Source organism: Platalea leucorodia (assembly GCF_965183815.1).
Source record: "Platalea leucorodia genome assembly, chromosome: 3".
NCBI lineage: Eukaryota > Metazoa > Chordata > Aves > Pelecaniformes > Threskiornithidae > Platalea > Platalea leucorodia.
The window spans coordinates 17,612,186-17,626,945 of NC_138825.1; the positions used below are offsets into that span (position 1 = coordinate 17,612,186).

A 14,760-nucleotide genomic window follows, 5' to 3' on the forward strand; every position below is an offset into this window, starting at 1 on the left:
GGTCATTACAGAATGATGACCTGAATAAATCATGTATGTAATTTTGTATAATTTTGTAATACCATCTGAAGTGGTTTATTGGATAATAATTAATATGATCACAAGAAATGACATCTTCTTTATGTTAGCCTGACAATGCCAGTCTATTAGTAGTTCTGCACAGTTAGGTACTACTTTAAATGTGTGAGAATGCCACAGGAAAAAAAGTAGCAAATAGTAAGAACACAGAGTGGTCCATATATACCAAAATATAATTGGGGGACTAAAGGAGCTCTAAAATGTCTATGAAAAAGTCTTGATTTTTACATGAACATAAGTTATGTAAGTGGCATGCAGAAACCACAGCCCAAGCTTTACAGTATGACTACAAAAGCTTTGCAGAGCTGATGATCTCCATGTTAGAGAATTGAGGAACATTTTGACCTGTCCCCACTTTTAAGTATTCCACATAAAACCTGCCTTTTGTTGGGAAAATATATACAATGAAGTATTTTAGTATCATAAAAAGTCTTGTAAGTAAAGCAATCTTATATGGCAGTCCTCTAATGCATCAGTTATAAATACAAGTTGCCAGATGTATTGAACCATAAACTCACCTAAATATGTAATGTCTTGTTGCAGGATGGGATAAACTTTGTTTTATAGGTCTAAACCTACATTTTATAGGTCCAGCTAGATTTTTAAGATCCATTTTTATAAGCCAAACTGATATATATGTATATTTTAAAATAAGTAATAGTATTAGTTATGAGGATGAGCTTCTGAAAAGCTAATTTGCATCAGGGGAAAATATCTTTTTGAAAGGATATATAAGTATACTTTTAAAATACTGCCTACCTAAACAGACCTAAGAAAATATGTTCTGGTCATGTGAAAAAGTATCGTGTATTTTAATATTCTTTGTAAGAGTTCTTGTTAGGAAAACCAAAATTTCATAACAGTTAAAGAAAATCTAACATTTCAAAAGCCAGGATGTTCAAAGTAGATGTTAATATTCCATCAAGAGCTTATTCCTTGCTGGATTTTCTTTTAACTACCTCTGAGTCACAGATAATGAGCTGACCTTAGTAATTATTCTGGATTTGGTGATATTTTACATGTTTGCTTCACTTGAAAGTGCTATTAAGATTGTAAGAAAGACTGTGAAAACTGTATCTTGATATGTCATAATCTTCAATAAGAGCCTCTTTATCAGAAATGCTTGGTTTATAAATTAAAGCTTTTTGGATGGCTCACACTCCATTCTCAAAATTATATTTGAAATTTGTGCGACGTTCTTTCTCATTTTTGCATTCTTGTAAATATGGTCGATGTTTATTGAGGCAATATAATATTTCAACTTTATTTTTGATGCTGTAGAGAAAGCATCCACCTTATTCTTTTTTTTTTTATGCAATAGTAAGTACTACTTATGCATATGCATATGTATGTATGTATATTTAATTTTTTTTTTCTAGTGTATTAATTACACATGAGTAGGAAAAATAATCCTGTTAACTAAGTTAACACAGTCATTCTACATCATCTTCAAACTGAATGAGGCGTTTAGTATATTGCTTTATTTAAGAAAAAAAGTTTGAACAATGTGCCTAATAAAAGCACTAGAGGGCACTGTTATTTCACTAAATGCACTGCTTAGTGCATTCACAGAGAAAGCTCATCAGCGAGGATAACCTATAAAATGCAACATTCCTTTGTTTTCTTCACTTTGAAAATTCTACTTTTGCTTTACCCTTTTGAAGTAAAACTGTTTCCATAGCTGGTGCATTTTCTAACCTTGAATTCCAGTGGAAAAAAACTGAAGAGCATGAAAAAAACATACTGAGATTTGAAGTGAGGAAGGTGAATTGTATTAGATGCTGATTTTCTGTAATTCACCACCCAGGAAATGTGGCTAGTAAAAGAATAACAAGCCTGACATATTCAGTACAGTAATATATAGTAAGCACCTTTCTCAAACTGTCTAGCATACACAGGTCCTTAACCTCTGTCTTATCATAGTAATATGTTTAATTTTATTTTTTAACGTATTCTATTATATTTTGCTCAGTCAGCTTCCTTTTAAATATGGCACAGCATAATCATGAGAATTTTTGTTGGATTTTTGGGGGAGTTCAAGCCAATACATTTTATCCAGCAGGCTAAAAAGGAGAAAAAAAATTGCCTTCCATTATTATTTTTTCTTCCTTTGTATTCAGTTGAAATGCTTTCCTGTAGCTTGTTCCTTTCTATTTTATGTCAGTGTTTCTTATGGTGACACATCTCTGTTATGCTATAAACACTCCATACGCTTTACCGATACAAGCAGCTATGGTTAATTCATTCTCCTATATTATTTTAGCCCTAGCAACAAAGCAAATTCAAAATTATTCTTCCTGCTAGTGATATCAATAATTCTGTGTAACCAGAATCAGCATCAGGTGAAATATGTGTACAGATAATATAGAACATGCAGCCTTTCTGAGTAGTTGTAGAGTTTCTAGATTTCAGATGCTGAAATCCAAGCTAATGCTGGAAAGATAAATCAATAAATGCCATTTTTTGCAAATACACAGCGAATTCAGTATGAAGATATGACACAGATTGTCTTGTAGAGCCTGCACAGGATGCCAGTTGTCTGGGAAAGCAGATAGTTGCCATAAAAGTATGGGAGAGAATTTCCACTATACGTTTCCTTTTGGGTGTAGGATTTGGCTATATAACATAGAAAGTCCATTATTACAGACATGGATTCCCTACATAACCTCTGGTACAATTTCAGTGGGTTGGAGTGGGTACCTGTGGAAACACTTGTATTAAATTCTCCAGTTTAATTATTGCTGTAATTAGATGGGCAAATTATAAATTGGAGGCACATAAATGAGTGAAAATAGTTCTGTCTTTGGATTCCAAGAACTGTGTTATTTTGCCTAGCGGAGAAAATTAGCAAAGTGTACTCAGGGGCAGTTCTAGCAGATAACCCATGAAGATAAATAAGTCTTAACAGCAAAGGCAATACAGCTCAAGCCTGCCAACATTCAGTTACACAGCAAATTTGCTTTCATGTATTTCATTAGCAGATTTCCTGTCCTGCTTTCAGTATAACTCAGACAGTTAGTGCGGCTACAATTCAAGGCCTTCACAGACCGAAATAGTTGGGTGGAGGGGAATTCTTGCTTGCTGTACTTGATGCTGTGTTCTTACGGTCTTGAGGGGGTCCACGTAGCCTCAAAGGGGCCCAAAAATGCAAGTGAAAGTGGAATTTGACTTACGCTCTTGTTCCTAGCTGTTGCCAAAGAAAAGATGTCTCCTTTGTTCAGACTGTAGGTATTAGAACATCTGTAATACCTCTTCCCTCTCTCTCGACGTTTTCTTCCTGTGGTGTGGGAAATTGGAGTTCTGTCAGAATTTTTTTTTTTTTTTTTTAATAAATATTTGAAGACACATGATCTGCTTTCAAGGAGGAGGAACATCCTCAAGCATGACTTTATATCCACTTAGCTGCTAGGGTTTACTCTTCCTTTTGCTTCTCTCCTGCACATATAGGCACTATTTTAATCTGCAAAGTTTCCATCCACTTTCTTTAAACAGCAAACATACAAAAACCTACAAAAATCCACTCACAATGACTGTCAGAAAATTAAAATATTTTAGCATTTTAATTGTTTATAAATTGAGATGAGAAGTTGAAATATTGCACTTTTACAAAATGAAAAGCTAAGGAATGCTGCTGTTATTTTAAATTTAACAATAAATAGTTACAAACTTTTCTAGGAGTTGGTAGTTTCAGCACTTCAGTATCCCATCCTATTGCAAACTTTCTAGCTGTGATGTGTCCTCTAGGATGAACTGCAGTCATCCTAATTTTGATATTGGGCTAACTATATTTTCTTTTTAAAAGGAAATCACCATCACAAAAAAAAAAAAAAAAAAAAAAAAAAAAAAAAAATCCTACCCAACTCAAAATTTATGGCTTGATTTCCCCCCCCGCCCCGCCTGTGCAACATTTCATACATCTTTAAGGCCTGCTTTTTTGAACTGACATCCATACTTTCAACTTGTCTCACTCTGTTATTCTCTTCCACATGGCCTTCCCAAATGTCAATTTTAGAGTCCATTCTAAGTCATGGGTTACTTCTGTTCCATTATATCACTGCATCCTCAAAAAATGTTGTTCGTATTAGACCATGCAACAGAATCAACTTCCTTGGATTTAAAAATCCTGTCTGGATTTCTTGTTTGTTTTATTTCTGTAGCTCTTCACTGCCCTCTGGCTTCCTCTATTCCTTTGTGAGATATGGGTGCTGTTGCTATATACGTTTGCCTTTTCATTTGCCGTTTTCTCCAATAATGTGAAAACAGCCTAGTCTGAAGCATCTGAAAGAAAAGTAATCATATTAATTTCTGGTATCACCTCAGTGGTTTTGCAAATGCACTTTAAATATACTCTTTCCATGTACATAAAGACTCACTTGGCAATTAATTCATACTTGTAAACTTTTAATGCAATTAACTAAATAATCAGTAGATCTACTGGCCTGGCATATTCATTGATGATTCGTAATAGTCACTTAATCTGTTGGTGTTTCATTTGCCTGTCAAAGTAGATTATTCATGCTATGCAAACTGAGATAAATTAGTCTTGATCATAAAGAAGATTTCTTGTTCAGGCAATGGAAATTGAAATTATTTCAATTTCATATAGTATTTGTCCCTGTTGTTTTATCCCGAGTCCATTATTATTGTTGCTGTATTATAAGTTCTTCTCTATATTACAAGGTTTCTATCAATGACAGTGATCCTTCATATTTCTATTACTAAGAAAAAAAGCTTTAAGAAGCACAGAAAAGTATTATTTTATATAAAAATGCAAATTTGTACAAATGAACAAGTATTAATGCTTAAATTTCTCAGATAAACATGCATGAACTGATTGTAATGACCTTGCCAGTGGGCTGTGAACTCTTCATGTAGAAATAATGTTCTGTTCCAAATGCATAGTTCCAAATACTATCAACAGTAAATAGATCTTACTAATGTGACCTGTTGGAGTAGACAATGGCAGATGTTGTCTTCCTGATAGTATTGGGAAAGCAGCCTCTGTACAGATGGAAAAATAAGGATCTTAAAACTGAGAGCTCTTCTTTGAGACTTGCTGTGTAGCAAAGATATATGGGCAGATTAACAATAGGAGATTGGACAACCTGGTCTAATGCAAATTCCTTTATTGCTTTATCCTCCTTTCTTTACAACTTGTCACATACTGCTTCTAAACAGCTATGCTGTCTACCAGGCTGTGAAAATAATTTTGGCAATGCTAAGCCTTCAGAAATTGTATCCAGTTTTCCAAAATTATGAGATGGGGAAAAAATTAAAAATCTACTCCAGTACTTCTAGATTAAATAAAAATCAAACAAAATACTCTAGTGTTTGTGCTGAGCTCTGTGAAGTCAACAACATTGCAGTAGTCTTTCAGATCACTCTGTGGCGAGAGAAACTTTTTGCTTTCTGCTTCTTCTCCTCTGTTCTTTTCAGTCTCTTACACACATACAAATGTATAGATTTGCCTACATTTCAACAGCTGTTTGGCATGCAGGTTATTTCCGGTGCTGATTGTGGAGTTTCTTTCAAGCCCTTCTGGAATACTAAGTAAAAGTTATGCTAAAGATAATATAGGAAACATGTACGCTCTTAAAACTCAGAAAAATTTTGGATATTTATCGTAAATACATCCCACTGAATCCTAGCACCCCCCAGGCCAAGAAGCATGTCATACAATTGTTTTCAAAATGCGCTGCCATGGGTATGAGAGCACCGTCCTCATGGATCTTGGTATTATGTCTGAACAGTCTTTTTTTGCGAAAGAGTCCCTTCGTGTTACATCCTCAGAGTCTGGAGGTGATTGTCTTGATCAAGAAGTTGGTAATATTAGATTAAAAGTTTCCCTCTGTAAACCTACATTCACAAAATGAGAATGTTTATCCTCTCAGCTTTTTGGTAGCTTTATGTGGAGAATTCCTCACTGTTTGGAAAACAAGCTTTGCTAAGAGCACGTGTTGGCTATTGAAGCAGGGAATGAGTAAATGATTTCGGAAGAATATCAGTAGGAAGGGAAATCTGAGTATACTATACCATGAAAATTCCTGCTTGATTAGATTTTTGTCTATTTTTCAGGTGTATACAATGTATAAAAGTGGTCAGAACAGGGAAGAAATGAAGGATGTTTGATGTGCTTGAATGCCTCACCTCTGCACCACAACCATCCCCCTCATACAGAGTAATTGGCATAGCATCAGTTCTGTGGGAGATGGATTACTACACGCATTTATATGGCAATTAGATTTTATTATTTACCATTTAACATGCATCACCAACTTTCCTCACAGTTCATTGGACAAGCAGACTGCTTTGCTTTTAAATCTGTTTAATCTTTTTCAATGCCAGTGCTTTCCATCTAGTCTTCAGGGGGGTAAAAAGAAGCAAAGAAAAATCATAGAATCATTTAAGTTGGAAAAGACCTTTAAGGTCATCGAGTCCAACTGTTAACCCTAGCACTGCCAAGTCCATCACTAAACCATGTCCCTAAGCACCACATCTACACATCTTTTAAATACCTCCATGGATCAGGACTCAACCACTTCCCTGGGCAGCCTGGTCCAATGCTTGATAACCTTTTTGGTAAAGAAATTTTTCCTAATATCCAACCTAAACCTCCCCTGGTGCAACTTGAGGCCATTTCCTCTTGTCCTATTGCTTGCTACTTGGCAGAAGAGACTGACGCCCACCTTGCTACAACCTCCTTTCAGGTAGTTGTAGAGACCAATAAGGTCTCCCCTCAGCCTCCTCTTCTCCAGACTAAACAACCCCAGTTCCCTCAGCCGTTCCGTATATGACCTGTTCTCTAGATGCTTCACCAGCTTCGTTGCCCTTCTCTGGACACACTCCAGCACCTCGATGTCCTTCTTGTAGTGAGGGGCCCAAAACTTGAACACAGTACTCGAGGTGCAGCCTCACCAGTGCCAAGTACAGGGGGACGATCACTTCCCCAGTCCTGCTGGCCACACTATTTCTGATACAAGCCAGGATGCTATTGGACTTCTTGGCCACCTGGGCACACTGCCAGCTCATATTCAGCTGGGTGTCAACCAGCACCCCCAGGTCCTTTTCCTCCAGGCAGCTCTCCAGCCACTCTTCCCCAAGCCTGTAGCGTTGCATGGGGTTGTTGTGACCCAAGTGCAGGACCCAGCACTTCGCCTTGTTGAAACTCATACAGTTGGCCTCAGCCCATTGATCCAGCCTGCCCAGATCCCTCTGTAGAGCCTTCCTACCCTCCAGCAGCTCAACACTCCCGGACAACTTGGTGTAATCTGCAAACTTACTGAGGGTGCACTCGATCCCCTCGTTCGGATCATTGATAAAGATATTAAACAGAATTGGGCCCAATACTGAGCCGAAATATGTGGCTGGGAATCTAAGAACTGTTATTGTCAAGAAAATGTTAAATGTTTTTGTGTAACTGTTTCTTGTTTGAGAATACGTGTCGTTTGAGAAATGGGATTGTTGAGGAAACGGTAGATTTTAACCTGGAGAAATCTAGGGGAATGTTCAGATTTGAGCACTTACCTTTTGAGTATCTACTTTTGTCTGTTGAAAACTTAGCTGCTAAGGACATTATTGTGTCATTGCTGTTGCCGCCCCTCCCCGCCACTTTCTACCACACTGCTTTACTTGCTTGTGAAACATAAGCATATTTGCATAAGCATTGAGCAGTTCTGAACAGAGCCAAAAAGTGTAAAAGGAATGAAAACTGAGCACCAAGAGGTGAATGCAGATGGGGAGAGCACATCTAGCAGAGCTGAGATGTAAAATAGTGAGCAGCATAGCAACAGCATGAGAAGAAGTTTCTAGACAGAAGCACATTTGTACCAAGTGCGGAAAGTCTTCAATGCAGTTATGAGAGTAGCATGGTTATGAGTAGCGTGATGGAATTGGGAGACTTGGAGAAAGGTAGTGCAGCAGGTGTATCTCCAGTGTGAACTACCATAGAAATTTGTGGCAAAAGAAATCTGTAAGGTACTCTTCCTGGTGCATCCATCAACTGTGAATTCTCTGGTACCTCTTAATCCTCACTGCCTTTTTTTCTGTCAGTGTGGATTAGGGTGCAGTGCTACAATGAAACTGTAAAAAACAATATCAGCCAAGGGAGGAAATATTTTCAAAGTTAAATTCTCTTGACAGGTAACTGCAATATGTCCTATATGCCAATAAGGATGACTAAAGAAAACCCACAATGCTGGCATTCCAGTGCTAGTGATTTCTTTTCTTTGAATAACTTTAATGGGGTATTCAGGGAAGATACTGAAGGCAGTGTAGAATTGAGCTGAAAAGATCAGTTTCTGTATTCCTTCCCAAAAGAGCAACTTGCTAATCCATAAATTCCTTTTTTTGCCTGTAATCATTTTGCCTTGCTTGGTTATCAGTACAGGGAATGTGGAAGACAGAAGGCACCGCCTGTCACATCATACAACTGCCTCTTGCCCAAAGTATTTGAAAGAACAGATAACTCAGCAGAGCCTGGACAAGTAAACTAGCCACCCTTTCCCTTTTTAGGTGAGAGAGAGTCTAAAAGTAATGGAATTCATCCCTCCAACAGGAAAAATATTTGAAAAGATTACTTTTCTTCCCCCGCAAAAAAAAAAAAAAATCACATCAAAACCAAAAGACTTCAACCACAAATCAATACTGAACGTATAGAATGGACTCTTTGAAGTGAATAAGTGGGCATAAAACACTAGGTTTACATGTTCATGTCTTCCCTCAAGTGCCTTTGTAAGTGGTAGACGAAATTCAGTCATGCTTGGCTCTAGCACCAAACAGGCCTGTGAATGCGCAGCAAGTGCATATTCTCTACTGTAAAGGGAGATTTGAAAAGCCATATGCTGGAGCGTATGTGCTGCAGAAGCTGTGTGGATGCATCACTTAAGTCTTTGTCAACTGTCCTTCAATTTATTATGTGGTTATGATCACAGCAGGCTTCTTGATTTATTCAAAAAAGAACAATTATATTTCATCAACATTTTTAAAGAATCAAATAATTTTTTGATGTGAAACAAAAAGTAAACATTTAGTCATGAATAATGAATGTGAGAGGATACTCTAGAATCACTACTTACCTGCTGTTCAGGCCCAATTCCTTTTCTAAAGTGTGTGTTGAAAACCTACATCTGAAAGAAAAGTCATCACTGCCTATTGCGCAAAGCAAATGGTAGGTAGGTGCTTTTGTATGTTGGAGAGGGGAGAAGGTCATTAAGAACAAGTTGGCTCCTATATTTCATTGAATGTCAAAGGTATCTAGATGCTTACCTGACATTTTCATTTGAGACAATATCCCTTGATTCAAGATCAGGATGATGTTTATTGTGTTTAAGTCAGTGCATATTCAGCTTGTGTGAGAGTAATTTATTTTCACATTTCAATTGCCTCAAAAATACCATGAGTTGGGACTGTGTAGGTTGTCTTATGTTGAGTTCCACCTGGTACTTCATCATGCAACTATTAAGATACTACAAAGTGATTTCTGTTGATCTTGTAACAGCAAGTCATCTGTTTTATGAAGGACTTGAAGAAAGTGAGAACTTTTTTCTTTCAAGATTAGACTTTCCCTATGGTATTTCTCAGTCGTTGCAGTCTTCATTCCTCTTTGCCTGCCTGAGGGAAGAAGCTGTTATATGCTTGATCATTTTGAAATAGCATATTTGGAGAAAAATGTGCCTGACACCTCAGCTTCACCACAGCCAGATGTTCCTTTGTGTTTTCATGTGTCATATAAAGGAATTGCGGAGATGCCTGTTGTGCTTTCAGAACCCACCATGTTATGCCAGGGCTATCTGTCTCTTTCTTGGGGAGTAATACCACTCTAGTACATGACAGAAACACTCTTATTCCTAGCCGTAGTAGTGATTTAGTACAATGTGACATTAGAAACAAGACAGAAACTTCTAAAATGAAAGAGAAACAAAGAGAATAGCTGAAAGTACAGTTGAAACCAGCAGCACAAGAAGACATGAAGGGACAGAATGTCTGCTTTTGGAGAGAGGGTGATGGATTTGAAGGTGCCTTTCTACAGCCATATAAGAACATTCCAGGGATGTTGTCTTTATGGGTTATGAAAAAGCCAAGCCACACTTCCTCCTACTGTTTCATTTCCTCCTTTTTGTTTTGTTTTCATTCGTACACAGAATCATATTTGAATGAATGGTGTTCATTTCTTGTGAAGATTGGTGTTCAAGAAATTAACATCGGATATGTACAACAAAATATACAGGTTTTGGAGAGTGAAGAAGCCTAACTATATTCTGGTCAAACTACTTGTTCCCTGAGCAGTATTTACATGTTGCTGTTACCATTACAAACACGTGGATAGTAATTCCCTCTCTACTGGTGCTTGAAGACAATGGTACTCATTAAATTAAGTGAATAGTTTTTGCCACCTGCATGTATCACATAATTCTTGAGTGTGGACATGAATCAGGAAAGGAGGAAAGTCTATGGGGTGACCTGTCAGCAATGTCAGTAGTGCCAAATAATAAGATACTTCTGCTACTTATTCAGAAAAGAAATAAATAGAACAGCATCTTCAATTTTGATTTTACATTTCTTTGGTTTAGCATTTGCAAAGTTCTTATTTTGAAGAAATGTAGAGACTTGGGATAAAAAAAGATAAGTTATTACAGAAGGATTTGGCAGTATTTGTTTCACCAACAGTTGCGTGTGACTCACTATTTTGTGGTGTGCTGTGTTTTTTCATAAGTGTGATTCCAGTAATGAATACATTGAGAACTTGGGTTAATTTATTAGCTAGCAATTTGTTTATGTGTTAAATTCACTTGTTCCTCCAAGCACAAATCAGCTCCAAGTCAGAAAGAGATACATAGGTGTAAATAGTAAAGCTCCTGTTGGAATAAGTGAAGGTCTTCATTACCTGTAAAAGATATAAATTAAACCCACTAAACCCTTTTCTTTGTTGGTGCTTATAACTGACCAGGACTATTATTGCCATGATTTATAGGTATAGCTCTGAAAGTGCTGCCTTCCAGTTGATTCCTCTGACCTGCAATGAACATAACAGTGAGAAACACTATAGCGTGCTTATTTTTTTGGCCTCAGAAAAATGAAGAGAGGAAACAATCTTCCCTCTCTAAATAAAAGGGGATAACTCTCTGTACTGACTCCTAATATAAGCAAGAAGAGAGCTGTGAGACTAAGGAGTACCTGCTCTCAAATAAAGTGCATTATTTGAAGCTTCTCTAGAGATCAGAAGGAAATCTTGGAGCACTATATTCTCTCATCCATTTCTTTACTGCCTGCTACTTTGTTTATGCCAGTTGATATATTTTATATAAATTGGTTATTTTCCTTTATAAATTAAGGAAAGTCAGGATGGTTATGAAAAAAAAAATTGAGACTTTTTCAGGAATAAAAATCAAAGTAAACTTCAGAAGAAAATACATGCACAAAAGGTAATAGCTAAACTTTAGTTCCAGAAACTATGGTTAGCACTGTAATACAAGTATATCCCTTTCTATATGTACTTAAAAAAGGCTCATCCGTTGAAAGAAAGAAATAGAAGGATTGCATTTTCCATTGTGCACAACTGCTGAAATGGTCACGCATTTTCAGTGGTAGCAGTATTGCAAAAGCATTGCATTTAGGCTGCAGCTAGTTTAGATAGTGTCATGATCTCATACTATTGATCTGATGAACTGTGGTACCTTACTTAATGAAATAACTTACATGTAATTCATAAGGGTAAGTAGGCAGATACACAACAAGGGATTAATCCTGTTTTAGAGCATGCACCATTTCCAGCAGTAAAGCTGTACTTACATAAGAAGTGAAAAAGAGGAGAAAACCTGAGAATTTGTATCATACTATGTTGATTCCTCTGATCTCTTTTAGTGGGAGCAGGGACAAGCTTTATCTTTTCTGAACCTCTGCTAATGCACATTCAATATACAAATATTTTCATTAACAACATTTTCTGCAATTCTGTCTTGTCTGAATTTCTAATGGATTGAATTTTGTAGGAAACTACTTATTCATTGAGATGAACATGAGAACGAAGCATGTGGTTAACTGAAATAAAAGTAGCTCTGCAAAATACTTGTGATGGCAGGTGAAAAATATCCAAATGAAAAAATGTAAATAGCTTTTTAAAAAAAAAAAAAAAAATCTGAGGTTTAATTCCAGAGCCTATCCCTTAATAAAAGTTTGTCTCTGAGAGAAAGTGTGTTTTTATGCTATCAGCAGCAAACTCAAACCACATTTGATATTAAATCTGGGGAAGGTTTAGCCCATAGTCATAAAAAATACTTGTATATACTTTATAGAAGGTGAAGTCTAATAGTCAGTATGGCTGCTCAATACATATGATGCATATTAGTGTAGTGTGTTAGCTAGCAGAACTCAAATTATTTTGAACATCAACAAAGATAAAATATTACACAGAAAATGTCTGTGCAAATTCTATCTTCAATAGTATATAATGATCAGTTCTAATTATCAATAGTCTTAAGGAACTGTAAGTAAATAGTAGAATTACGGTTTATTTAGACTCAATGTATGGTACTTCCATGCATATGATACCTATTTGAAAATATTCCAGTGTATATTTTCAGGAGCAAATATTCTGAGTTCAGGTTCATATGCTGACACTCTGACCTGGACTTCTACTAGCTATTCGTCATAACTGACAATTGCTATATGACTGTATATAGCAATCTCAATATGCTTGGGGATGGATCTTAAGAATTAGCAGGGGATCAGTTTGAAAGTTTGCGGTTTTAAAGATTTAACCTATCATAGAATAAGAATGGTTGTTTGGACAGTATACATGTTGGGAGGTTTAAAAAGAGATTGCATGTGTCATGTCCAATAGAGCAAGTTTAACCTGTTTAGCATAGATGTTATTTTCTTAGCATTATTCTCTGGAGTTTCCTTCTTTTAAGTCAGTTCGAATCAATTGAGATGAATTATCTCTCTATTCTGAGCTGACGATGACTGAAAGCACAGAACTTCAGGAAACCTGGAAAGGTTTTACTTTCTAGATGTTCCACCTGAGAAAAAGATGAAGAACCTTTATCATGAGGAAAGAGTTTTTACTTTGTTTCCAGTTCAGCTGGTTGAAAAATACAGTTTTTCAGCTGTGAATGAATTACATCCCATTTGTGGGAACATATGGATCACCATATTTTAATCTGTTATGTCTAATATCATGCTTCTGAGATTTATACTGTACCTCAAAGCTCTAGAGGAAAGCAATATCTTATTTTTCAAATTATCTACATGGCATGGAGAAAGCTTGAGGTTTCTTGGTATATGATGCTATAATGGTTGCTAAGACTTCTGGTTGGATCACTTATAAGATTAATAATATGCATGTTCCTAAGCTTTTTATCTCTATTTCACTAATTCAAATACAGTTGAGGTTTAGGGCTGGTATGTAGTGACTAAAAATTTTTCACAGTCTGATAGACATTTGTTTGTTTCAGGCCATTTCCTTGCAGGCAAACTGTAAACCATTGCAAACAGCACTAAATTGCACTCCCTTGTGAACAAGCAAATATGCCAGGAGAACCAGAAAAAGGTGTGACTGTGCCTTATACTGATAAGAAGGAGATTAAAATTAGCCACATGGGGTAGTGATGATAGCTAGTACATTCTGAGTTCTGTCTATAAAATCTGCCTACAAAGCTTGGTAAACACTTAGGAAATGAACAATTTTGCATTTGAGGTGATGCAGAAATGCTCTTCAGTACATCCTGTAGCCTAGGCTCTGAAACCATACAGACTGGATGAACATACTGGAAAGCACAGTGTAGATTAGAATATATATTCAGATAGTCTATTGAAAATTTATAGCACAAAACATGTCATCAGTGAGGATTTAATGCATAGGTAGAGTAAGAATTTTGTCACTGGGTGATGCTTGAGAGTCGGATGCTCCCATAAGCACCTTCCTTCAAACAGGTTCAATGCTTCTCGGAAGCTCAGATGGTCCTCTTCCTGTGTGCCTAAAGGGGCTTGCCTGTAGGCATGCTCAGAGCACTTCCACCAAGCTTGCAAAGGTGGCTGCTTTTTCTGAGTTAGGGGATAACAAAGCAGGACAGTAAACTCATGCAAGATGTAGGAAACCATGGTTTTATTCCTTTCTGTCTGTGACTGAAAGAATCAAGCACATCTTGCCTGCCAGGAGAAGGACTGAAGCCTTTTAGCTAGGGCTGTGTTCATGCCAAGCATGCTTTACCTCCCTGGCTAAGCGAAGCTCACATTTGTTTCTGCAACATGTCTCCAGCAACAGGTATGGAACGCACCTAGTTAACCTATAGTCTGACACTTAAGGCACACTTTAGGGAGGTAGGTTATGTTAGTTTGAAAGATCTGCCCACCAGAGACACCAAACACATGAAAGGAAGGCACAGCCTGAACTGTAAAACAAAATAGCATCCCCTCCCTCGGTGTTTAAGAGAGAAGTTGTAGTTATGTCCTTGCAAAGTAAGTCTCAGAGCTATGAATTACTCAAAGGAAGAAAAGCACTAGCTTTCAGTCCTAAGTAAGTTGCCTGAGGTTCATCAAAGAGAGCTGTTTATAATACGTGTCTGTCATCAGGATTATTTTTGGCAATAAAATTCTGTTTGGTCAGTGTGCAGACTGCAATTTTAAAGGAATCTAACTTACTTTGTTCCCACATGACTGACACAGGGTATGAATTTTAGTGGGGAG

At 36.9% G+C, this 14,760-nt stretch overlaps 1 protein-coding gene across 21 annotated transcripts in view; it reads left to right on the plus strand.

The window, feature by feature from the left end:
- The window catches only part of NRXN1 (neurexin 1), a gene marked incomplete at its 5' end in the record, with an annotated part of 720,955 nt that overhangs the window by 346,296 nt on the left and 359,899 nt on the right, over nt 1–14,760 (plus strand). The window lies entirely within an intron of this gene.